The 27918-nt window shown below is 41.7% G+C and overlaps 1 pseudogene; it reads left to right on the top strand.

Moving 5' to 3' along the window:
• The window catches only part of LOC122462431, a 213028-nt pseudogene that overhangs the window by 162268 nt on the left and 22842 nt on the right, over positions 1-27918 (top strand).

The following is a 27918-nucleotide window of genomic DNA, read 5'->3' as shown; positions in this document are numbered from 1 at the left end:
GGCAGAGATTGGATGGACCAGGGGCAGGAGTTGGGCCAAGGACAGCCTTGAAATTGAAGTATATTTAATGGTTTAATGGTTCAAAAAAACCACCAATGCACTTGTATTGTGTGAACAACCGGCAGTAAATTATATTTAATCAGATGAGTGGCTAGAACAACTCCACATTAGCAATGTTGAAATAATTTTGCATGCTTACTCTGTGTGTGGACTTTGCTTTGATACTGCCTCTGTTGGTTTGGAGAGGGGCTAATTGTTGCTATTAGTGAGTTCACTAAATAGCATGTTTTAGATGTGCCAAATGAAAGTACAGTGGATAATGTTTCAAACTTTTTAATAAGTAATCACTGGTTTTATTGCTCTAGGACAAGGGATTTATGTATCTAAATGTAATTAGCATTAATGAGAGTTACTCTATGTGCCTCAGTCTTCACCCACAGAGAAGAGAGAAACCCTTTGTTCCAGTTATACCTGTGCTGTGATGTGGAATTCCAATGGGATGCCGTAATGCACTGAACAATGAGGAATGCACGTTTTATTTTTGTAAGAATGTACAGTACATGGGGCAGGAGTGCCCAACCTGTAGGACGCAGGAGACCTCTCCAGCAGTGGTTCCAGCTATGTGTGGCTGCTGGTATCACTCTGTGTGCAGGACAGGTTGTGGAAAAACAAAGGGAGGCTCTGAACTCCAGTGGCTGCCTGCTTCCCATCCTGTCTCAGGCCTCCATGAGACTGGGGCAGAAGAGTAGTGATAGCAGCTGGAATAGCCCACATGGATTGGAGGAGAGGCGCACTTGGTGTGGAGAAACTGCCAGACTCCTGCTCTCGCTGCAGAATGTTCTCTGTGGACAGCAGTCAGTGGCTAGTGGCTTCTTTTAAGCCACCCGCCTACCTCCTCTTCATATTCTCTTCAAGCAGCCACCCACCAATGGTACCTGTTCCATTCCCCACAGGGGTACCAGAGAGGCATCAAACCATCCTGCCTCCCCCTCTTCCTTGGCTTACCACATGCATGGATCCTTCTAGTAAGTAGGGGATGTGGAAGAGAAGGGAAGCCACCTGCTAATATGCCTGGTTTGGTCAGGACAGGCCCAGGTTTGGAACCATCCCTGGAAAACATCTGTCCCCGTCACTGACCCAAGATTACATGTCAAACTACCCTTCCCTCTACTCCCTGCCAGCTATTTCTCTCAATTGTAGCAGCTGCTTCCAGCTCTCACCCCCTAAAGCTGCCTCTAGAGCTGCTGGAAGAACTGGGAGCTACACCTGTGCAGTAGAGAGGTGCCAGCAGATGACAAAGAGGAAATCACTGAAAGCAGAGAGTCAGGAGATAAGCCTGCATTCTCTGTGGGCAGGGAAAGTTCAGTCCCCGGCTATATAAGCCAAGCCAAGCCAAGCATGAGTGGGGGGTGGAGTTATGAGGGACAGATAATGGAAAGGCTGCCAATGACTTAAATGGGCAGTAGGCCTTATCAAACTTCTATTAAAATCAATGGAAAGATTCTCAATAGGAGCAGTGCTGGAGAGCCTCTTTTTGTATTTGGTTTTCTTATAAGTGTTTCTGAGCCTCTTTGCTGGCATTGCACAGGGTCCTGGAAGTAACCCTTCTCATCCCAGCCCTTAGATATTGCTTCTTACACCTCTTTATTTCTGTGTTTCCTGGGAAGGGCTGCCTCCACCCTTACCTCTCCCCACTGGGATAGGAGATCCAGGTCCTCTGCACGGCTCCTGGGCCTGTGCTATAGTGCAATGTATAATATATATGACTCCAGGGGTGTGCAGCAACAAATGGACCAATCTTGGCTTTGTGCCACCATTTAAATGGGGAGGTGACATCTGGTCAGGATGACTCTAGAGCAGTGCAAGGCACACAGGTAAACAGACAGGCCAGTCCTGGCATAATGGAAAGCATTGTATGATGGCATTTGGAAGGCTGCCAAAGCTAATGCAAGGTAGAGCTGTGCCCCTGTGAACAATACGCAATGAATTAAACCACATTCAAAGCGGATTGTAGAATACATATTAACTGGCTAGTTAATACATGTCAAGAATTGCGCTGTATGGATATGTCATTTTAATGTGCACGAATTAAAGATAGTTTGAAATAAACCCTGGGTGTAGACAAGGCTTCACAGACTTCTGTGGGAGCTGGATCTGGCCCAATATGAGGCATATCTGAATATTCCCTCCCTGTATTGTGAGAAAGAGTCACTGGGTATTTTGTATTGAGCCCAAGTCCACCCTTTCTATTCAGAGATTATCACTCTCTGATTAAACTGCCTGAATCTCTCCTATGAGTGTACTCTGTCCAAACTATCTAATAGTCTGGGTTATAAATATTTGGGGCAATAATGTGAGGTTATCTCAATATAACCGAAAATAAGATTGTAATGTTCATCATACCCATTTTGTTTGATATATGCATAAAAGAACATTTGCTCTTGGGTGTGTACAGTGTTTATGATTAAATGCTTTATTCATACTCGCATGTCAATCTATTAGTGCGCTGTTAATTCAAATCTTACTATGATGAATTTTATCAGCTTTAGCACATTTATCACAGGTAGATGTGAAACTTAGACAAAGGTATACGTTCTCATTAATGATGAGCAGCCTATTCATCTTACGAGAGTGTAATTAATGTTAGTTACAATACTTAATTTTTCACTGTTTGTCATGATGCATATTTAGCATTTCTTCTGTCCTTTATCAATCTGCTCTCCTACCATGTGGCACTTCAAAAAGATGTATGTATTTAACCTGATTTGGGACCTTATTTTTTTACAATATTTTTTAAACAGGCATTTTTTCTCCCTGTGTTGTATGCAGCACAGTTTGTAAAAACCTAGATTTTGTAGCATTACTTGCTATAAGATTCTTCGTTGTGAACTGGTGCACTTTTAATATTATTAATGTAGTAACCAGTTAAATAAAGCACACACTGAAGAGGTGGATGATCTCTTGCTGCCGTATTTGCTGAGCTTGTATAAGGATTTAATGCTCCTAATTGTTCTCTTGGTTTTTTTAAAAACATTTTACTGTGTTACTAGTAGACAAATAAATGCATTCATAATATAATTCTGTAAACAAATTGAATGTTTGAAATGTATTTGTTAAGGTGAGTATGCATTCGTACAAGCCTGTTATGAATTGTGGAGCATTTCTTTGTAAGGTAATATTGTCAGCTGTCATAGGGCCAAATTGTGCCCAGTTAGCCTGGTGATTTAGGGGCAGAAGGAGGGGCAAGGTTAGGGTGGCAGCACAGGAGAAGGGAAATGAATGTACAGGACCATTATGTCCCCCCTTGCACAGGGGAATGGTAGGGGGCAGGGACTGGCTAGTGCCTTAGCTCCACTCTCCAATGCACCAAGAAGCATAGCTGTACAGGCTTGCTGGGAATAGTACACTGCACTGCACTAGGAATAGACCTGTTGCAGTTTACTTTCTCCCTGGAGTAGCAGATGAACAATCTCCTTGCTGGGCTGATCCTGGGGCAGTGCAATAGTGTTGTTTCTTTGAACAAAATTCCTTATTTTTACTCTACATTTCTGTGCAAAGATCTTAGTAAAAGACTTAATACTATGAACAGGTACAGAATTATATTCGCTATTGGTTTTATTATAAAATATAGACCACCAAATTGAGCTCTGAGTTACTCTGTGCAACTGCGTGGAGGCCCATGGTGTCACGTGAGGGTAAATGAGAGTAGAACTGGAACAGAAATAGAATATATGTAAATAGGTTAGGGCTGATACTACACTTCTGAGTTAGACAAAACCTTCCACTGAAGTCAATGGGTACAGGAGTGGGTACTACATAAGGGCTCAGTCATGCATGATGCTGAGCATCTCCAAGTGTCATTGAACCAACTCATTGGGAGCTGAGGGTGTTCAGCATTTTGCAACACTGGGCCCTTAAATTATTGCTTCTAAAGAGTCAATCCTTCATTCCTTGGACATCCAAAATGCCTATTAACTTTGATTGGAGGAAGATTGTGGGAATTCTTGGTGAAACATCTGGGGGCTATATGAGCCAAATATTTTGAGTCCAGGGTTCTATAGGTTTTGAATCTACTTGGGGTTTCTTTTTTTTTTCTCCCCCCAACTTTTTGCCTCTAGGAAAGAGGAGATTAATTCCAATTCATTATTCACTATTCCTCATTAACAATCTTAATTTATCAATCTCTTGGTGTGATCAAGAATATAGGTGCCAACCATCCATGATCTTTTTAAACAATGACTTATTTCACTTTTAAAATGCTGAAAATGTTTTACAGTTTAGGTGTATTGTGAAGTGGATCTAAAACTCCAGTCCTTGCCTCAAGCCAATGCAGATCTTGCCATTGCAACAGAAAAACTCAGTTATTCAAAAGAAGTTTGAAGTAGGTTATTTTATTGTTTAAATTAACCGTGTTTATCTTTTGTGGTTTTTCCCCCTTATGGGTGAAGTGTGCTGCAACAAAATTTGGAGACTCAACATATATTTCAGACTTGAAAATTACATTTGACTTTGACCATAAATATCTATAATTGTAGACCAACTAGGCTTAGTTATTATTTGGTTCTCTGTACTAACCAGTTAGTAGTTAAACTAGTAATTAGCTATATTCCACTGTGGTTGATGCAGTGCCATAAATGTTAACCTGAAATGGGAACACTATTAAAACCATCTTTCCCACATTACCAGTCTTTACCCCACAACATAATGTGCTCAAATCAATGTGAACAAATATAGCAAAAGATTCAATTTCTATGACTAGAATAAAAGTATTCAGAGAAAAGGGCTCCTTCCCTCAACAAACAGTGAATTTTTCTAGCTTTAATTTTTCCTGAAAATTAAAGCTCCAAATAACTAACGCCACCACCACCCCATCCTCCAAAACAAACAAACTCAACCACCCTCCAGAAATTCCCTTTCATGTTAATGTGATTTTGGCTCCTATTTGACATTAAACTCAGGGAATTGCTAACACAGCAGTATTACAGAACAACAAACTTGAGTGTGTGTCTATTTGGACTGATAAAGACTAGTTAAGTACAAAGTTTCTTTTAGCCGCTGTAACATTTCTAAGTAACAAAGCTAGTTATAAAAACAAGCTATAAAACACACCAGTGGATGAACATTTCACTCCATTTTGATTTGACCATTTAGCTTTAAAAAGGAATTTTAAAAAACACCCAGGAACAATGAACATTTGAACTCAAAATTATCTAGTGTGTGTGGGTTTTGTTTCTTTGTTTATTTTACTTCAAAAGAAAGTGTCAAAGAAGAGAGAATGTTTTTTCTAGCATTTGTCCAATAATCCTCCAAAAAATGAACCTGATCATGTAATCCCTTGGTAAGGCAAATAAGCAGTCCTTACTCACACAAGCATTCCCATTTATTTCATTGGTAAGGGTTGTAGGGTTTGGTCCAATATGCTGTTTACAATAATTAATTTAGCACTCAATTATGCACTGAGATATATGTGTGGAGTTCCCACTGATGTTGGTCCTATTAAATCCAAAAGGATGTGGTTATCTTCCCTATTGTATATTTATTCCCCAGTCTTGTTTCTCCTATTCTGATTGATAGGCCCTTCCTAACATTGTGATGAAGAACTCCAATCCATGATCCGTAGCAGATTTTTTTTCCCTACTGTATTTTTGAATGCCATTCTGAGATCTGGATTAACCCCTGCCATACAAAGAGTAAGGGAAAGGACTATAACCTACAAGCAGAGTGATTAAGTGTTTGTGCAGCACCTAGCACAACTGGCCCTGAACTTGTTTGGGATTCCTGCTAATTAAATACAAATAACAATTTTCCAAAGCTTGTGGCCTGTTTTTATTCTGGACTGACACCATTAGCACTTTTAGGTCTTTCATCGCACCATAAAGCTTTAGTTCAAGAACAGTGACAACTGAATATTTTTGTGAGTGATACTTTCAAAGAAATTAAATAATGAAATGTACGACATATTTCAGTTTGCTATGATCATTTTGATGTACCATTTGCAATGGAAATGAGTATATAACATATTCATGTGTACAGATAAGAAAAATAACAAACACTAGCAATCTTTGTTCAATTCATTTATAATATTCAGTAAAAAAAAAAAAATTCCTTCCATTCCATTCCTTGATGAATTCTGTTTAGTGTTTAGGGGCAAAACACACACAAAAATTAAAACAAAGAATATGGAATTACCGGATACAAATATGCTTAATAGCCTTCTATCTATACGTGAGGTTTTGACTGAAAGTGACTGCAAATCCTAAAGCAAAAATTCTCTCGATTTTGTCATGAGTTACTGAAATATAAAGAACTGCATAGTGATTTTCTTGTGGAATTCATAGATCTGATGTTCTCTTTACTATAAAATACTGCTTTTATATCTGTAGATCAGACTGAGAAATAAAACAGCATATGAAATCAGATAAACATATATGTATTCAAATATTCCTGTGTACATGTATAGCTGTGATGCACAACCCACAGCGTGTTTAAGTGGTTGTTTTTTCTTCCCTGCTAGTGTCACTCAGTTTCTGCACAATTTAATCTGCCATGAAAGAAGTTCCTAACCCTTATGCCTGTGAAATACCCTACTCCAAATATAAATCGATGCTGGGTTTGCATTCCTTAAATTTGTAGAGACACAGCTTGAACCGAGAGAGGTGGGATAACACTGAAACCTAACGATCACACTTTAAACCACATGTCAACTCTTTTACCGTAGAGTATGGGTTTTCAAACTGGGGGAGAGGGGCATGATGAGATTATCAGGAGGTGACTGGTTAAGAATGTTTTCTTGTTTCTTCCAATTATTGTTGATGATGTAAGCAGAGGGTGAATGAGCTCTCCCCCAGCTGGGGAGGGGGAAAGATTACAGGAGCAGATTGAATTTACATGAACACACCTACTACGCCTAGGTATCCAGCAGACAGAGCTGTGTTGCCCGAAGTGATCAACTTTGGCTAATGTTGGGTTACAAATCAGTCAGGGAATTAACTGAAATACTTTCCTCATGGATTGTATTTTCTAAATGGACAATCTACCTAATTCTCAATTACTGAGGGACAATCTCCACTCATTGTTATATTTTGCTTTCCACAACCAACTCGCTGTACAACTTTTCATGAGTGATATACCCAAGTATTTGGATTCTAATATCTAAACTGTATTGTTAAATCTATTCACCTAAATTCGGGTTATTGCTCATTATGTACTCTATGTATCATATGACTTTAAAAACAAACTTTGTATTTGTGGATAATCTAAGGACTATACCCAGATGTACCGACACTCTTTTTCTCAACCTATGTATTACATAATTTTTTTAACATTAGCATTAATAAAAAATTTAAAACTGAATACAGGGGTAGTGAAATGTTATCTTTATTGTATCGGTAAAGGGCACTAGAACTGTGCTTAGCCGGTCCTTATTGAGGGGGTCACCCTCAACTGAAATGAACTCTGCTAAACCAGGGGCTCAAATGCAGACCGCTTTGAAAGTAAGCAGGGGTGGGGACAGGTGTCTCTCCCAGGAGGTGTGGGCTCTAGCTCAGAGCCCCATGCACAGGTTAACCTGCCCCTCCCCACTGTTCAAAGACAGAGCTAAGTAGGGCTCCTTTAGGAGTCTTTTCATTTTGTTAAGTGATCATTAGAGCTGGACTCACTTGTTGTGGAGCAGTGTTTCCCTGCTGGGAGCTGACAATCACAGAGAGCTGCGGGGGAACCTCGAGAGACTGGTTTACAGAGGTCACCGTAGAGAAGCAGGTGGCAGCAGCAGGTGACTGTGTGCAGCATAGTGGCTGGCAGGGCAGCCAGCGGAACGGCAGCTGGCGGGGCTCGGGCTGGTTCCGTGTTGTGTTGTTGAAAAGGAAACCCTAGATATTGGATATTGGCCCTGGTTGCTGTTGACTCCACTTGGCAGAAGGGTTACAATAAAGTAAGAATGCCTCCCACTAGCTGAGTCTCCTGCCCCAGCTTCTGCTGTGGAAGAACAAGGAGGCAGGAGGGATGAGGAGAGAAGGGAGTGGCCTCTCTCTGTTTGGGAGGTGGGGGAGACATTCCAGCTCGCTCGCTTCTCCTGAGGCTGATGTGCATGTGCCCACTGGGGAAGTAGTTCCTGCCTCTCTACCTGCACAGGCTCTAGCTCATGCATGCTGGGGATTGTACCAGGGCTGGAGGAGCCTGAGGTCTGTGAGTGATTCTGAGGGTCCCTGGGACAGAGGCACAAGAAGAGGGTTAAGCTCAGCTCTGTGTCCTGTTGGGGCTCCCAGCCAGAGCATGTCCTGGGCCAGGGAGGAATGGGATGGGATCCTAGGCCCCAGACCTCCACGGAAATGCAGTTTCTGAGAAAGGGTGGGGCATGCATAGGACATGAATCTCCAAAGGGGGACACAGCAAAAAAAGGTTGAGATCTTCTGCTGGGGAGCACTTGAGCAGAAATATCCAACTAAAGTACTAATCCATACTGATGCACATGGCAAGAGTTAACCATGGAAAGGACATGCTGGGTTTGTAGAATACAGCCTGCAATTCCCGGCCTCTGTGTATGTCTGGAGGAGTGGAATAGTGCTAAGTGTGGGTGGAGGAAGAAGAAGAAAGAATATTTATGTGCTAGACAGGCCGAGCCAAATCCAGGAGCTTCAGCATCAGCCTTCTGGGAAGCTAGTAAAAGGCTTATTTTCCAGTTCACTTTTCAAGGCTTGTCACCACCCTCTGCAAGGCTTGGTGAGGATTCAGTTGTCTGCAAGCCTGATGATACTCCTTTATTCACAATGGCTGACAGCATTATATTTAGATACTAAAAATATTGAACTTTGGTGTGGAGTGGCTGTAAACAACTGCCAAAGAGAGGAGGGAGCAGAGTTTTTTTTCTCCCGGCTGCCAAGAGAGAAAAATCCATTATTTTCAGTTGATAAGGGAGAGGAGAGGGACCTTTGTTTGCGGCTGCCTGGGACCGGAAGGAGGGCTTTGTCTTTAGCTGTTTAAGGGGGAGAGCAAAGGAAAGCCTTTCCTTCGAGCTCCAGACGTTTTCCAAGGCAGCTTCAGTGGAGTGACCTTTTCCATTTTTCAGATACTCCAGAAATACAATTGTGATAGTTTCCCTTCAGTGTGCTGCTGCATGGATCAAGAAGCTTCAGAGATTTTTTTCAAAGAGACAAACACGTTGTTTTTAGCTGGACTCAAAAAAGCTGAAGCCAAAGTTCAGCGAGAATTGACTGGCTTACAGGCTCCAGTCCACAAAAGATTTGTGTAGGAAACTTACTGAATGCCTAGAGATATATGTTGAGTGACAGAACACTGCCATTTGTGTAAGCATCTGTGGAAATACTTTCTGAACAGGTATTTTCTGTTGTAATCCTGAATAAATCAAATCACATCAATCACCTTTAAGATTCAAACCAGCATTCCATAATTTCTGAGGACCGTCAAAGATAGAGCGGTACACACCGGCAAGTTGGTTTCAACAATCTTTCCATTGGTGGCACTCCTTCTGCCACCCTCAATATTTATTTTATCTAGCTGTATTTTTAAACATGTGAATAAAAATTACACTTATTACACTCCACAAGTAGAAAACTACTGTGGCCATTTACCTTCAATAACAGCGGCATGCTTCTTTTTAGTACCAGTTTAGTAGAGTACTAGTTTATCTCCCAGTCTGATTTAAATATTATTCATTAGTAGTCAGGGAAGAGGCATAGTAGATTTTTAATTTTGATTGTTTGTAAGAAGGGTTCTTAACACTGTCTCAGAATGAAAAGGAATAAATGTCCACCTAGAATATTTCAGACCTTAGGAAGAAATGTCCCTTGTAATAGCAAAGTTAGTGCCACACTGTAGTTTTTTAAACGAGTATTTCACAGTCTTTTTTTGGATATGTTTCTAGTTAAAGATGTATTGACTGATCACTACACACATTTGTATCCTGGTTCTACACTGCATGCAGCATTCAAAGCCTGGCTTTATTGGACCTTACAAGAATAAATATACAACACATAATTCTTGCTCCTAATTCGAACAATACTTTTGAGGTACAGTGAATGACTTTGTGCAAATCCTGGACAGAGCATATAGCCGGAATAAATAGACTGTGCACTGGGGTGGGCTGGGGGGGGAGACAGCAAAGTCTTCTATCCACCCCATAAAATGGAGCAGCGGCAGAGCTCCTCCTCTAGGCTGTGTAGACCCGATAGCTGGTATGTTCTCTTTTATGTGTGGGTGTTTGGCTGATGGATCCACTGGCCCTCCTTCCAAAGAAATCCTTATCTGACATGCGGAGGCTATGGATATCCTGCAGGCTCCCCAGATCCTGCCCCTCCTCTCCCTCTCTCTCCCCCCATACAGAGAAACTACTCTGAATTTGTGTTCAAGGCCTTCCATTCCCACATAGGAGGGTAGGGAGTCAGGACTGGCCCCAGAGCAGTTAGGTTTATACTAATTTTGTAGCACTGTATATTACTGTCTTGGTGTATGTTGGAGTTGGCTGATATGTAGCACAAGTCCCAGCTAGGTACAGAGAATGAGGCAATGACCGACAGCAACAACACAAGGGATTCCTATCACAGTCACTCAGAATTATACAACACAACACAACTAGATCTTTTGCATAATGGTTAAAAAACTATTAATAATGGCCATCTTTAGTAGCATAGCAACAGCCAAATCCTTCAAAAGAGCAAGTTTTCATTGATAAAGCATTTCATTTAAACATTGAAATTTGGCATAATGTGGACTATGAAATAAGTTTTGAAAGGACGTTGATGATTAAGAAGAAATGCAGTGGGCATTTAATAAATGGAGGAACCGCAAGATAATTAACTGGCATGCATAAAGATTCATGCTTTATACCAAAATTTTAATTTTGCACATAAATGTGCCTGATGTAGGCAGCATTTAATCACCTAGCTGACAGGAGTAACTACTTTCATTTAACCTTGACTGAAGATCATGAATTCTAACAGGTTTAATTGGATACATCATTTAACAGAATGAACAGAGCAAATTTTTCTCAATTCATAGGTTCTGATTGACATGCACCAGCAATAAGGCGTTGCACAATTAAAGCTGATCTGTATTCCTGGCCTGGGCAGCAATTGCCATAGTGATGTGACACTGTTTGATCACTGTGGCACTGAAACTATACTGAATTTCCTCTTGTTTTGAAAAGGGCAATGTTTTAAAAATACAGAGACAGAGAGAGAGATTTGGCCACTTTATTATTATTATTTTTTAACATTAAATCACATTGATATGCACAAACTGTAAGGGAAGGGACTTGTCTTGTTATCTGTAACTCAGGGGAAAGAAGAAAAATGGTATCTTTTATCCATTTAGTACATTATTTGCAGATAGTCAAATATGTGGGTAGTCAAGTGAAAGGTAACACATCAGGGGCCCTGACTGTCTTGGACTTTTAATTGAAAAGGAAGGAGTGCTGCATGGCTTTCTAAATTTACCTGCAGTTTGTTCTTCTCTCCTTACTAGAATTCAGCCACAACGTACCTGGTCTGTGTGGGCACAGGAAGGGGTGCACATGTCACAAAAGGAGTAGAAAACGAGGGACAGGGGAAAGTGGTACCTAAAAGCGAGTTCCATTTTCTTGCGTGTAATATTTCATATGATGAAATCTTGAGAAAATTGCTTAGGTAAGTTAATACTGCCCCCAGGCAACTTCCAGTTCCCCAAACAGCTCTTATTCATCAGCTCACCAGCGGTTCACTGGCTCTGGCAGCAGTCCACAGGTCATTATTTAACCTACGCGAACTGGAACTATTTCTTTCGTGGATTAATCACAAACAGGGGTTTCTTCTCTATCTCTTCACTGTCTGCCTATTTTTCCCCCTTCAGACAGCTGCCTTTTATTAAAAACAAAATTGTCAAAAATTACATTGGTCTCACACTGAGCCTCGGACCAATGACCCAGTTATTCCAGGGGGCATGCTGCTCCTGCTTCTAACCCTGGAAAGTTCAGAGACATTGAACTTCAAAATCATGATTTTAGATGTCTCTAAAATTCAATTTGCCATATATTTCTGCATCTGAGGGATTTACAGTTTGGCTCATTGCACTCAGTGGGCAGAGAGAAGCAAAAATTATTCCAGTAAAAAAGTTCCAACGCTCCCTGATATTTTTAAAAAGTGTGTTAAATATATACCATAACCCTCAGGGCCATATGCTCAGCCCCTCCAGCAGCACAAAGGGGATGTAATGCTGCCTGAGGTTTCTTACAGTACACGGGGAGTGCCTAGCTGGTATGGGACTGGTGTCTTGGCCTTTCCAGTACAAGAGGTGGCGCTAGAGGTCAATAGGTAGTTAGGCACTTAACATCCATTGATTTCAATGGGAACTGTGTGCCTAAATATCTAAGAGGAGCTGGGCCAACCTGCCTGGGCAATCCTTCCTGACCTGAGGCTGCGCTAATATGCCCCATGCAGGGGACAGGAAGGTAGCAGAAAACCACCTTTACCCCTAGCCTTTCACTCCTCTGTGCTCTGAGTGCTGCTTGATATACCTGGGGATCTGACCCTAAATATGATGGTGTAGTACGGTATAAAAGTTATATTGTTCCTTATCTGAAATATATGTAACAGCCCTTGTTAGGAATGTTTGTGTTGTATAACTCACTTGGTCATGCCAAACTCATGCCAATACAATTTCTGTATCAGCCACATGTGTTCTATATTATATACATTACCCTCCTATAATGCCACAGGGATTTCAATGTGACCGTTAATGAATGAAGCTTTACAACACCCCAGTGAGGTAGCTAACTATTATCATCATCGTCATTTTGCAGAGGGGCAAATCACAGCACAGGAAGGGTTTGATTTTTCCCATGATATACAGAGCAAGTGAGTGGCAGAACTGGGGTTGAAACACGGCGCTCTTAAGTCACCTGATTTAACCATCAGCTACAAAAGACAAAATTCTGCTTAAAGTTATAGTTATGAAATCTCATACTGGACAATTGCAGTATTTTTAGGGTTTAAATCCCAGATCCCAGCCAATGGGAGTATGCACATGTTCCAAATTTCACCCCTGTTTAAGTGCTTCACTGACTCTGGGGCCTTGCGGTACAATTTAAAATTGCCTTTTTGGCTTTCAAAATTTCTCTACACATTTATTAATATCACATCAACCCATTCACTAGCCAAGTCATTCTACACGTCTCCTCTTGGAGTCATTTGTGTTCCTTTGATGTAACGCTCCTGAGTTGGAAATCATGCTTTCACTAGTGTGCACGCCCAACCATCTGTGCTGAACTCTCTCTCTCCCACTCCTTCCTCTGGGAACAACAGAGGCTCTGATCCAACAGGTCTATTCATGCATACAGTTGAGAGTGTGTTTAAGTGCATTGTTGGATCATGACCCAAGTTACTTCCTCTTTCCAAATCTTAGGTAGACTGTTCAAAAGCACCCAAGTAAGCCATTTTTCAAAAGTGACTTGGGGACTTAGGAGCCTAAATCCCATTGACAATTTATTTATTTATTAAGGCCATGGCTACAACTACAAACTTTGATTGACGCAAGTTACAGCGGCATTCAGCCACTGAAGTTTGTGCATATTTGTCTTGGTTGCTTGCATGGATGCTGCATATATTCACCAGGAGTGCTTGTCGATGCAAAATGTGGAACACCATCGGTAGGTATTCCAACGTGCCAGGCGCTGCCATCTGACATAATGTTTTTTGGGAACTATTCACACAGTGTTGTAGGGTAGAAATGAGTTTCCCAGGAATCTCTGGCCGCTAGGGTTCAACTTCCCAGTATGCAACTTTCTTCATCTGATAATGTCATCCCATAGTTTTTGCACCTCTTTTTTTAAACCCACAAACCCATGTAGCACTTTTTAGTGTCGACTGTCTCTGACAGAAACATGGAGCCCACAGAGTTTGGCATTATTCTCATGAACATTGCAAACAGGACATGTGATTTACCTGATTTGCAGACCCATAGGAAGGATGGAGGATATAACAATTTCCTCAACAATGGAGGATATAACAATGGTTTATTATCGAGGATGATTTATTGAAGTCATGGTGAAAAACAACTGAAGGTTATCGGTAGAGTTCACAAAGCAGCTGCAGATGGTGGAGTGCTGCTTCTGGGCCTAAGAAATGAGCACTGACTGGTGGGATCTCATCATAATGCAAGTTTGGGACACCAAGCAGTGGCTGCAGTGCTTCTGGCTGTGAAAGGCAATATTCCTGGATATATCAGCTGAGCTCACCCCAGCCCTTCGGTGCAGGGATACCAGAATGAGAGCTGCACTGGCAGTGGAGACCTGAGTGGCAATTGCAGTCTACAAACGTGCAATGCCACATTGCTACTTGTCAATGTGAAATCATTTTGGGGTCTCAGTGGGGGTCATTGTCATGCAAGTCTGTAGGGTCATTAATTAATTCCTGCTACGCTGCTCTTCTGCCCCAGCCATGGTAACTGTGGCCTGCCAAGGCCATAGGCGTTTGCAAGAAACAATACAGTTTTGGTTCCTATTCCCTGGGTACAACTATAGGGCAATGGTACTGAAGACTGTCATTACTTTTCCACAAGCTGTGGTGGCTTTAGCTGCTATCGCACTTCTGACTATAACAAAGGCACAGAGAACACAGCTGCTCCTGGTGTCTCAAAGCTATCTGGGTCTGTATGTCACTAGCTTGTTTACTGCAGCCAAACTCATTGCAGAGTGGTATGGGTAAGTGTCCTATTCTGGAGGAAGAAATAAGGCAGCCATTCCTAGAAACTTTCCAGAGAGGACTGCAAAGAATCTCCATGAAAGTTACAGCATGATCTTCCAGGAGGATACAAGGGACATCCCTATGTACAGTAGAATCTCAGAGTTACAAACACCAGAGTTATGAACTGACTAGTCAACCACACACCTCATTTGGAACTGGAAGTACGCAATCAGGCAGCAGAGACCAAAAAAGCAAATACAGTACAGTGCTGTGTTAAATGTAAACTCCTTTAAAAAAAAAAGAAAGTTTAAAAAAAGATTTGACAAGGTAAGGAAACTCTTCAGTGCTTGTTTCATTTAAATTAAGGTGGTTAAAAGCAGCATTTTTCTTCTGCATAGTAAAGTTTCAAAGCTGTATTAAGTCAGTGTTCAGTTGTAAACTTTTGAAAGAACAACCATAATGTTTTGTTCAGAGTTACGAACATTTCAGAGCCACGAACAACTTCCATTCCTGAGGTGTTTGTAACTCTGAGGTTCTACTGTACATACACAACCTGCTCTACATCCACTTCCCTTTCCCCTGCTGAACCCAACAGGGGAGTGAAAAGCCGACACCAGCTCTACCTCTGATTGTTGTACCATTACCTCTTCTCACATGAGTAAAACAAGAAGAAGTTGATATCTGTGTCTTGTTAACTTGCGGATGGGCTGGTTGCCAGCTCTACATTTAAATATTGTGAGGAAACATGCATGCGACACTTACCTGAAGTCCCTTCCCCTTCATTGGACTCGTCTGTGTTCAGCTGGTGACACCGGCTAGACTATGGTGGAATCATGAAAGGTATCTCTATACAGTCTTCAGAGTAACAGCCGTGTTAGTCTGTATTCGTAAAAAGAAAAGGAGTACTTGTGGCACCTTAGAGACTAACCAGTTTATTTGAGCATGAGCTTTCGTGAGCTACAGCTCACTTCATCGGATGCATCCGATGAAGTGAGCTGTAGCTCACGAAAGCTCATGCTCAAATAAACTGGTTAGTCTCTAAGGTGCCACAAGTACTCCTTTTCTCTATACAGTCTGTGGAAGCAAGCCTCCAGCCTGGATCCATAGACTTGGGTTAGCAGGGCTCATGTTAGTGCTCTAAAAATAGCTATGTAGGCAACTCTTGAAAGTTGTGGCTCGGGCTCTGACGCTCCCGCCACCCCACCCCTAGGCTTCACAGCCCACGGTCCAGCCTGAGCCACACCTTCAAAGTGTTGTCTGCACAGTGATTTTTAGAATGTTAGCTTGTGTCCCACTACCCCCAGGACCATCAACCTGGCTGCAAGGCTCGTGTCCGTGAGCTGTGTAAACATATGTGAAATGGTCCTGGCTCCTGGCATGGCTGGAGCCCTCCCCCGATGTTGATTTCACACGGCACTGCTGCTGATCCCTATCTTATCCCTTTACCTGCATCCCCCATGCAGTCTGTGCATAGCTGTCCATATTTCTATGGCTGGTCTGTGCTACGCCTGCACAGTCTCTTCTCCCCACAGGCCCAGGAGATCCGATGCTTCCTGTCTACCCCAAGCGGGAATGCATCTAGTACATGGAGTTCCATGGTGGGTTGGGCAGTTGCACACAAAGGAGAGCTGCTTATTGTGTCACTGTAACTGGGTGCTTATGTCAGGCAAAGACAAATTTGAGCATAGACACCTACGCTAATAGGTTGATGCAAGGTGACTTACGTCAAGCTAACTTTGTCGTGTATGCTGTTTAGCAAATTTTTACCCCTCCTCATTAAACCTGTCTGTTCTCTTTAGTTTCCAAATGGAGCTCTCTGCAGAGTGTTTTTGACACCTCCTATAAAGTATGCAATCTTATAAGAAATACATGGTATTAAAGCTTGCTAAATTTGAGATACCTTTCTGAAAAACGGTCAGTCTTCTTTCCCTCTTATGAGATCAAATCTGTGGTTTCTTTTTTTAATGCTGTTTTGAACAAATAGCAAAAATTACAAGAACTGCCACATTTTTTTTCCTACTGCTTTCCAACTGTACCATCTGATGGTGTGACTTGGGAAAGGATGCTAAGAGCAGTCGTGTTTACATCTTTCTCAGTGTATAATTTAACTTTCAGAAATATAAAATAAGACAGCAGAAATATTTTTACTTGGTCTTACAATGTCCAAAGTTGTTTCTTACTGTTTTTATTTGAAGGCACTAGACACAAACCTGGCTGCCTTAACCACTGCCTTTCAGAGAGCTACAGCTGAGAAAATCCGCTGCCAGGAAGAAGTGAATAGAACTAACAAGACTATTGAGCTGGCCAACAGATTAGTGAAAGGTCTGGAGGTGAGGTCCTACAGGGCAGGCTAATGAAGCAGCCTACAGAAAGCATTTCTTTGTTATACACTACTGATCTGGCAATAACAGAGGCACTTAGCAAAGAACCTGATGAGCTGAAAAAATTATGTCATTATCATTCATTTTTTTCATAATAGAAGCATGTTTTTGACCTTTACATTTTCTTATATTTTGCCTCACTGTGGTATATATTAACTGTAAGATTACCTAGTAACTAACATATCCAAGAACATTAAAAGAATGGATCTAGTGAATCTTAGGTATTGACCATGACGATGATTTAATAAGATGCAATGGCTTTATTTGCAACAATTAAACAGTGCTAATGATACTGCCCTTGCTTGGGGTACATACAGAATAATAGTTTGGGCTACTTAGTTAAGTAATATGATAATTCTCTAATTAGCTCTCTGAGATGTGCAATCAGTGGGTATTACTTGAGAGAGAAAAAATAATGGCAAACCCATGAATTATCAAAAATCCATACTGTCTGTTGATTCAGTTTGGCTCAGGGGAATCCATATTCACTGCTGGATTTTTCATTCATCACCCATCTAGATTTTTACCTTATATATTTTTTTCAGGTATTTTATTCCATGTTAAAATTCATTTGGGGAATCTCTTGCTATAGTTTACTGGCATTATGGGTGTTGTGCAATTTGAGCCAGTCGTTTGAAGCTGGCTTAGATAACCAAATATGAGGACCGCAAAAATAAAAAAATTTATTACGTAAATTTATATTGCTCAGTCTCTCTGGCAGAACTTAAAATAAAGCACAGCATTTCTAGAAGGATTGATTGACTGAAGGAGACTGCAAAAGCCCACTGTTCCTGTTTAAAGAAGCAAAATCAAATAATTTAAAATGTTAACATCCCAATTGAATTGAAAGTATAGTATATTTTTAGTGAGAAACTAATGCCTCTAAAATTAAACCACATACATAATACAGAATAATAAAGGATCTAATACAGCAGACCTTTCAAAATTATTGCAATAAATGGTTATTCTGGAGCATCAGATATTATTTTCTTCCGCCTAATGTCTCATATTGTTTGGTTCCACCATGACCCCCTGCTGTGGTTGACAAGCACTGGAATAGCAACAGAGAGATGAAAAGGGGAGGCGTATAATGGAAAATAATCTAAAGGAGGAGACGGAGATGAAAGGAAAGAAAAGGTGAGTTGTTCACTAGATGAAGATGACAGTCAGGTGAATTTTAATGGCAAGTCCTTCACCAGGCACCTCTCAAAGCAACAGTTCAGTGAAGAGACTGGGTACTCAAGGGATTGGTGGTGGGATACTGAGTCTATCACCTGTACATAATTGTATCAAATTCGATCAAGGTCAGTAATGACCCAAAGCTGTTACCTTTGGATGGTTGTTGCGTGGCCTGTATGAAGTGAATACTCTTAGACCATATTCCTAGTGAGCAAGGGGACTGATTTCTTTTCATCTTAATGTTTGCTGAGAACATATTATTTTATTAGCTTTATGCCAAAGCCCTTGCTGCAGTCATAGTTGCACATTGACCTGGCAAATCCTAGAAAGGTAACCTTTCCCAAAACTCCCTTTGAGCAAGTGCTACGTAAGTGCTATATAAGTGGATCTTTCTATTATGTTAATATGTGTACTGATTTTTTTTAGACTAAATGGAATTTCATCCTGAAAATCATTAGTATACTAACAAATAACCAGTGCTTGTGTTTTCTCTTCTAATTCCTGAGGGAAAGTACTGAATGCACAGTCTCGGAAGCTGAAGTTGTCTAGCCACAGGAAAAGGAACACGGGATCAATCGTGCACCAGTTGAAGTCAATAGCAAGTCTCTTATTGACTTTACTGAATGCAAGATCAAGCCCTGAAACAGCCAATGGCAGTGTAAGTTTCCCCTGCCACTCCACCAGTGTCCCTGAGCCCTCACACCCAAGATCGTCTCTAGGGCCGAAAAGTTAGTTCTGTCTCTGTATCCATTCCGTCTTTGGCCTCTGGTTGGTGCCAATAATGCTGTGGTCATCTGCCTGCTAATCACAGAACTGAGGCCACCAACTCATTCCATATAAATCACCAAACAGCCATTGTCAACAACTTGTCCACCACTAATGCCCTGAGTTGATTTTTCACAAGTCATCTGGATATCAGAGATATTACCAATCCCCAAAGCCAGCCAGACTCAAGATGAAGCTTTAACCCCTTCCCTAGAAAGTCTTGCATCTATGCTGCATAGCTATCCCTCTACTACTATGCTGTTGACTGGATCTTGCCCCCCCACTGCCAAAAGCAACCTGCTTTTGAGATCAACATAATGTTGAACACAGGATATTTTGTGCAACAGAATTGTTTGAGGCTTGCTATGTGCAAACTCCAAACTATTTGTCTTGTTTCTAACACGTGTGAGTAACCTCACATGCTCCCAGAGCAATGAGGACTTCCTTTCAGCAATTTGTTTGTAAACAATTAATTAACAAGGCTCTTTCATCCTTGTATTCTAGTCCAAAGATGTCAGATGGGTTCAGTCAGTCCCTCAGGATCGTGAACAAGAGCAAATTCTGTGTGGAGATATGCTCCTACCTGCAGCTTTTATTTCTTATGCTGGTTCATTTGCAAAGAGATATTGGCTAGTTCAAAACCTGTGGATGCCTTACTTGGCAAACTAGAGGCTAAGTCAAGACTTGCACACGCCTTCGTAATTGAAGCGCTCATACTGTTTATTTTTTTAAAAGTACAATTAATCCAAAAAATCCAACATCTGCTGTATTTTTTTTTTTTACCTGTCGACTCACCATGTAGCTTAACTCTACTTTCTGCAAATATCTCATTGTATAGGAAGGTACATTTGGAAATAATAAATCAACAAAGTGCACTCCTGAACAAGAGCAAATTAGGCCGCTGGCTAGTGCTTGCTGTTGTTTGAAACATATTCACTAGCTGATGTGGGCTAGACATGCAGACTAACCCACAGACCTTGGGGAAATGATTTGCAACCCAGGGCAATTGTCAGGCCCGGCCAGTATTCTGCTGAGTGCTGTGGAGAGAAGCTTCCCTGCTGCTTGCATGAGGGGACAGGCTGTTAATACTCTATTCTCGTCCCTCCACTGTGCACCAGTGGAGCACAGAGCAATATTTAGCGTTCAGCTATAACACTGGCTTCATGGTGAATGCTATAGTTAAGGTTGCATTGAGACGTCCATCTGAACCTGCTGTTGTCTCATGCTCATAACTTTCCTTCAGATGAAAATTTCCTTTACATCTGAAATTTTTCATGCTTGGTTTCAGTTGAAATGTGATTTTTTTTTTCAAGCCTGAGTAAAAACCATTCATTGGTATTGAATTATGCAAGGATGGGGAAAAAAGGTGTTTTTTCTATTGTAAAAAAGTCTTTTTTGCACATTTATGACTCACAAAAAGCTAAATGTTACAAGCTGAAACTTTCCAGGTGGCTAGTTTTGACTGAGGGCCAGTCTCCAAGCTAATTACAAAGAATGAGAAAGAAAGAGCGAAATAAAAAGTTACATATAGTGTTTTATATGATTAACTGATTTGTTTGAGATGTTTCTATTATGAATCCCTTAGCGTAAGTTTAAAGTAATAAGCTTATTTAAGATATTATAAAATATTATAATTACATAATACCAGTGTTTTGTGCTGCAATTTCACTGTGGAGTTCCATACAGTAGCTTTTGTCTGTGAAAATGTGGAAGCTCACAGTGAAAGCAGTATAGTAATTAGGCTTTTGTGAATCATGTGCTTTGACCAGAGAGAGTGCTAGGCACAACTCAGGAGGAGAGGAGAGTGCAAAGTTGGCCTTAGACTGCTTTTATCCTCTCCTGATTCTGGGGCTGTCTGGATGCCAGGCTGGCCTCAGTAAATTAGAGCAGTCTGGGGGCTTCTCTAAATTATTATTCAGGCTCTCAAGAACATCAAGGGACCATCCTAGCAATGAAGGACTTTCAGTGTATAAAGAACCATTCCTCCATTTCCCCAGATATACTCTTTGCAACAAGAGGTGGAATAGCAGGTGCCAAAGGAACAGTAAAGTAGCTCTGTGCTACCCACGGATTCCCTCACACTGGAAGAATCCTCTGGGGCAAGGGTATTCAATAGGCAGACTGTGGACCAAATCTGGACCAAGTCCAGACGCTTTTGGACAGACCACAAAATCTTTTTATTCTCTTATTCTTATTCTTAATTTTATTTTTGTATTATTTTCTTTGCAGTCTGGACCTTGACCAAGAAATTTAGACCTTGACAAAAAATAATTGATTACGTCTCCTCTATGGGCTGGTTAAGCCAGTGTTAGATCAACTTTGTGCTAATACAGGGCAAAATTTGGGCCTGAATCTCCCTTTTTTTAAAAAAACATGGGAATAAAATATACACATTTATATTAATGTAATAATGTTCAGGCCATAATTTTAAACCCTCTACAGTCAGGATGTACAAAAAGCAGAGGTCTTCATCATAAAGTGCCCATGTGGCATGTGGAGAGCTAAATTCTGCTCTGTTATACCACCTTAAGTCTGCAGTAACGTATTTGAAGACACAGGATTTCTTATAGCTATGAGACAGCGGAGCTGAGAGTGGAAATTGGCCCACCAGGTACTGATTATACAGCTAAAGGTTTAATACACAGTGACTACTCTTCTGCCCTTGTATGTATAACTCTAAAATACTTCAATGAATGTTACACAGACAGTCAAATTGTTTTCCATATGTGCAGCACTGGAGAGTTGAGATCACTATGATAATCTTAATTTGTGTATTCCCTGTCTTTTGACTGTTTAAAATTATAACCCAATTTCTTACATTCATGTGTTGATTCGTACAAAGTTAAGAAGCATACTGCATTTTTTTCCTGTTGATGCAGTTTTTTCTTTACATGCATTACAGATATGTGTGAAAAGATATTGTCACACACAAGCCATTGAAACTAGCAATTTAAAAGTTAACCTTTATTACTTTAGGTCCCCATTCCAATGACGGAAGGTCTTGCTCCAATCTCCATGCTGACGGATGATGCAACAATTGCTAAATGGAACAATGAAGGCTTGCCCAGCGATACATGTCCACACAAAATGCCACTATTCTTACAAACGATGAACATTGGCTTCTATTGATTGACCCCCCGCTCCAGGGGGATCAAATGGATAAAAAGCAGATATGGCTCAGGTTTGAAAGTCGTCCATTTGAGTCAGGCAGGATAAAAGCTAGTTGGCAGCTACCAGAATTAGTAGGAATAGAAACATTTATTTGTTGAGCTACTAAAGTGGTGCGGGGGCTAATTTTATCCTGAACTGTTTTCTTTATATCCCAGGAAGCATTAAAAACTCTACTAAACTGTTTTCTTACTGTAAGCATATCAAAGTATCCAGTGAAATAACTAAACTGAGTTGTCTGCTAGCATCTTCAGCACTGTGTCCATGTCTCCCCCGACCCCTGTGGATTTTTACAGGTATGTTGATATTATACAGCAGGTAGTTGTTGCTGGAGATCCTGTTTTGATAGAGAACTCGACGTAACCATTGATCCTGTACTTAACCAACTACTTGGAAGGCATATGCTAAAGAAAGGGCTGTAAATCAGTTTGCTATCATGCCATCAGCTATCTCTCCACTTATGTTTATCTATATTTAATGTATCTTTTCATCAAAGTTCTCTAGCACCTGTGTGATTGGGTGTGCTACCATCTGGGTACTGCAAGTCCCCTGAACTGTTGGGCCCAGCTGCATCTTCCAGCTGCTTAACCCTTCCCTGTGTGGCTTTACACCCATGCACACCTGACAGGGGAAAACTAAAGTTTGGGCCAGGGTTCTATCTGCACAGTCCTGGCTGTACTACCCGGGGACCTTGTGAGACCCAGATGAGTAGTGTTCCCCACCACACCATGGAACCTTCCTCACTTCCCTACTGTAGCACCGGAGGGGTTATACCAACCTATGTGCTGCCACATGGGTCAAAAATAGGCCACATTTAGTAATGCTCCTCTCCCCAAGAGGAGGAGTGGCTGGAAGGGATCCATATCCTCCATTTTATTAACCTGATTTCTTTATTTCACTATTTTGACATAGGGAGCTGTCTCCCCTTCCATTCAAGTCATGTACCCACCTCTCTGAGATAGAGACAAGCTAATATGAGTGGGTTTCTCAGCTATTCACTCCCCTTTTAGTCTAGTGGCATTTCCCCCTCCTCCCCATTATAATCCTGAACCCTTTCCCTCCCTCTGGTTTAGCTGCACCTACATCCCTTTGTGCAGCTACCAGGGATTCTCCCTTCCATCCCATGGCCCTGCCGGAGAATGAGAATATCCCATCTCTCATGGTCATTCCCTCTATTGCCCAAGATTGTTTCTGACTATAGGGATCATGCACGCTAGCTTGTTACGTTACCCGGCTTGTCTAATTTCTTCAGATCATGCAACCCTGGGAAAGTTGCCATAATGCAGCTCTTACCTACAATTTAGGCAAGAGAGAACTATTAATGGAATAGCATAAAATTCTTTCAGTTCCTTTTCTCTACTCTTTAATCATACTGGGAGAAAGTAGTTAGTGAGCCACAGTAATGAATTCCTGACTCTTGAAATTTAGTTCTAATTACAGCAGCTGTGAGAGCCCTAATCAAACAGGTCAAATTGAGGAACAAAGTGGAGTCATCACAATCCCCACATTCCTGTCCTGATCCTTTCACCTTTTTTCTCTTGTTATCTTAATTTCCCCACCTAACTTTAAATCTTATTTCTCAGTTTGTCTACCTGTTGAGAGCAGCCTTCCTGAAGGCTAGTCTACACTGGCAATGCTAAAGCACTGCCATGTCAGCGCTTTAACGTGGCTTGGGTGGTCGCGGCAGAGCTCTCCCAGCTCTTTAAAAAAACCACCTCCACGAGGGGCGCAGCTCCCAACGCTGGGGCACTGTCTACACTGGCGCTTTACAGCACTGAAACTGGCTGCAGTCAGGAGGGTGTTTTTTCGTGACACTCCCACAGGGCAACTACATGCAGAATCCTCCTTATGCTGACTACTGATACACTGGTGTGCAGCAGCTCAGAGTGGAAAGGCAGCTTTAATTTCTCACTCCCTCGGGAGGCATTTGATTCAAGAAGGGATTTCCTGGTATGTTGAGACTCACAAAGTTACTGCTACTAATTATATTTTGGTTGCAATTCTGAATGTGAATGACTTTTGAAATGCACACTTTCTGTTCCAATACACGCTACAAGTCTCTTTCGGTCTTATTGAATAACTGAGCCAGGCATCCCGTTCACTTTTCAGTCAAGCTACTTTCCTCTCACTCACATTTTATTTCTTCAGAAGTACAATTATTTCCTGTTGTCATGTTCCTTTCCTTCACCTCCACTCTCCCCACCTGCATACAGTTATATCAGAGTAGGGGATAAGGAATGTAAGTTTCACCCTGAATTCTGGCTGATCCACCACACACAGTTTGCAAATCCCCATTACAAACGAGTAAGCCAGGCCCAGAACACTTTAATCAAGTTCACTGTTACTCAAGCTGATTTAGAAGATCAGTTGTTGGCACACATTGTCAATTTGGGAAGACCAGACTTAGAACCCTTCAAGGTGTGTATGTGCATTACTGTAACATTTCTCATGTTAGTTATTGCTCTTTAGAATGACATCTCCACTTGCTGGAGGGACCACCACAACAAACTTTTTCACTTTCATCAATAGATTTGTACTTGTCATACTAATATATATAGCCCAGCAGGCATGCCAGTGAACTTTTGTGCTCAGTGCGCCTGATTACAATTGTCCTTCCCTCCTCCCCAACCCCACCCACGTAACCTTGTCACTTATCTCACTTTTTTTTTAATTAATAAAGAAAGAATGCATGGTTTCAAAACAATAGAGACTTTATTTCCTTTGCCAGCAAAGGATCAAAGCAGGGAGGGTGATCAAAGCAGGGAGGGTGGTTGGCTTACAGGGAATTAAAATCAACAAAGGGGGTGGGTTTGCATCAAGGAGAAACACACACAACTGTCACACCATAGCCTGGCCAGTCATAAAACTGGTTTTCAAAGCCTCTCTGATGCGCAGTGCGCCTAGCTGTGCTCTTCTAATCGCCCTGGTGTCTGGCTGCTCAAAATCGGCCACCAGGCGATTTGCCTCAACTCCCAACCCGCCATAAATGTCTCCCCCTTACTCTCACAGATATTATGGAGCACACAGCAAGCAGCAATAACAATGGGAATATTGGTTGCGCTGAGGTCTAACCTAGTCAGCAAACAGCGCCAGCGAGCTTTTAAACATCCAAAGGCACATTCTACCACCATTCTGCACTTGCTCAGCCTATAGTTGAACTGCTCCTTACTACTGTCCAGGCTGCCTGTGTAAGGCTTCATGAGCCACGGGAGCAAGGGGTAGGCTGGGTCCCCAAGGATAACTATTGGCATTTCAACATCCCCAATGGTAATTTTCTGGTCTGGGAAGTAAGTCCCTTCTTGCAGCTGCTTTAACAGCCTGAGTTCCTAAAGATGCGAGCATCATGCACCTTTCCCGGCCATCCCATGTTGATGTCGGTGAAATGTCCCTTGTGATCCACCAGTGCTTGTAGCACCATTGAGAAGTACCCCTTGCAGTTTAGGTACTGATTGGCAAGTTGGTCCGGTGCCAAGATAGGGATATGCCTTCCGTCTATCACCCCACCACAGTTAGGGAACCCCATTGCAGCAAAGCCATCCACTATGATCTGCACATTTCCCGGAGTCACTACCCTTGCTAGCAGAAGGTCACTGATTGCATTGGCTACTTGAATCACAGCAGCCCTCACAGTAGATTTGTCCACTCCAAATTGATTCCCGACTGACTGGTAGCAGTCAGGCATTGCAAGCTTCCACAGGGCGATTGCCACTCACTTCTCAACTGTCAAGGCAGCTCTCATCTTGGTATTCCTGCACTTCAGGGCAGGGGAAAGCAAGTCACAAAGTTCCATGAAAGTGGCCTTATGCATGCAAAAGTTTTGCAGCCACTGGGAATCATCCCATACCTGCAACACTATGCCATCCTACCAGTCTGTGCTTGTTGTTCGGGCCCAGAATCAGCGTTCCACTGTATCAACCTATCCCACTGCAGCCATGATGTCCCAACTGCCACATCCCGTGCTTTCAGGAACATCTGTGTCCCTGTCCTCCTCACAATCATCCTCGTGCTTATGGCTCCTAGCCAGGTTCTGCGCATACTGCAGGATAATGCATGAGGTGTTTACAATGCTCACAACGGTGAGCTGAGCTGGCTCCATGCTTGCCGTGCTATGGCGTCTGCACGGGTAACCCAGGAAAAAAGGCGTGAAACAATTGTCTGCCATTGCTTTTACGGAAGGAGGGAGGGGAGACAGACGACATGTACCCAAAACCAATGTTTTTGCCCCATCAGGCATTGGGAGCTTAACTCAGAATTCCAATGGGCAGCGGAGCCTGTGGGGACTGTCGATGCTAGCCATGTATTGAGGACGCACTCTGCCGACTTAATGCCCTTAGTGGGGACATACACAATCGACTTTATAAAATCTCTTTCTAAAGATTGACGTCTATAAAATCGACCTAATTTCGTATTGTAGACATACCCTAAGTTCCACTGACTTTAAATAAGCCTTAGGTCCTAAGTGTCCAAGTCACTTTTGAAAATGGGACTTTAGCTGCTAAGTGACTTGGACACTTTTGAAAATGTTGCCCTAAAGCTTCCCTCCCAATGGTGTGGGCACACACCAAGTCTGAATGTTGCCAATTGAGCATTGTAGTGGCAACACTCTAGTTATGTTTGAGATGGATATGTCATGTATAAGCTTATCTTGGAATGCTCCTTTTGAACTGAAATATTTTATGCTTGGTCTCATCAAAAAGGGTTTTTTGAAGGTGGAACAAATACACATTTTATACTCATAAAAATTGTGGCATCCATTTTTTACTCTAGAATAACTGACGATAACTGTGTTAGTACTTTGGCATTGGCATGCACAGAATCCTCACTGAGGAAGCCACACTTCGATAATTGAGAAATAACGGAGAAAGGGATAAAGCAATGTAACAAGTAATGAACGCATTGAATAGCTCTTGTGAACTGGGTCATGAAAAATGCCAAGGCAGAACCTATGAGCAGAGCCTACACAACTCCTTCCCCAGTAGCTTCTCCACAACAAGTGTGGGATTCTGCTGGCTGGGAGTTGGAGATATCAGTCAGCGGAAGGGGCCTGGGGAATTTCCTGTAGATAGCATAATCCTTTCAGAACCCCACAGATTTGTCACAGATAAGTGCTGAGAAGTTAGTGCTCCCAATCTACAGTTTGTACTCACTGCAAAGTTGCAACTGGAGACCAAGGACCAATGCCAGCTAGCTCACCAAGCTGCTTCTGCAGCTGTTGGTGGGGCAGGCATGCCACATGAATTCCCTCAGACTGACATTTGGGGCCATGATTCTTTGCAAATCATAAAGGGTCTGTACTCGTAAGCCACATGCCAGGCTAGGTCTGCTTAGCTACTACCCCTTTGAACCAAGGGGATAATGCCTCAGGTTTTCCATGGCTTTGAAGCTATTAATGTTGTGTATGAGTTCTTCCCTCTTGTGCATGTTTTTGCCTGAAAGAGGATGACATGACTAGTGTGTGGTGCACACAGAAATAATTGCAAGATATGGTCAGACATAAATCTGGATGTTCAACTCACATTTATTAGGATGGAATCTATAGCCAGTAATTACCTAATTTTTCTGATTTAAATCTGTTTAATAATAATCAGAAAAAAGGTCACAATTTATACATTTTCTTTCTTTTGATGTTAATCCAAAACTTAATTACTAAAATCTAGGTTTATAAGGAAGGTTTAGGAGATGAGTGTATTTGAAGCAAAGAGATGCAATATTTCCTATGTTAACATTGTTTGATATATAGATTTGCAAACTAG

This window comes from Chelonia mydas, chromosome 11, assembly GCF_015237465.2.
Source record: "Chelonia mydas isolate rCheMyd1 chromosome 11, rCheMyd1.pri.v2, whole genome shotgun sequence".
Lineage (NCBI taxonomy): Eukaryota > Metazoa > Chordata > Testudines > Cheloniidae > Chelonia > Chelonia mydas.
This window is presented reverse-complemented; position numbering and strand designations above follow the sequence as displayed.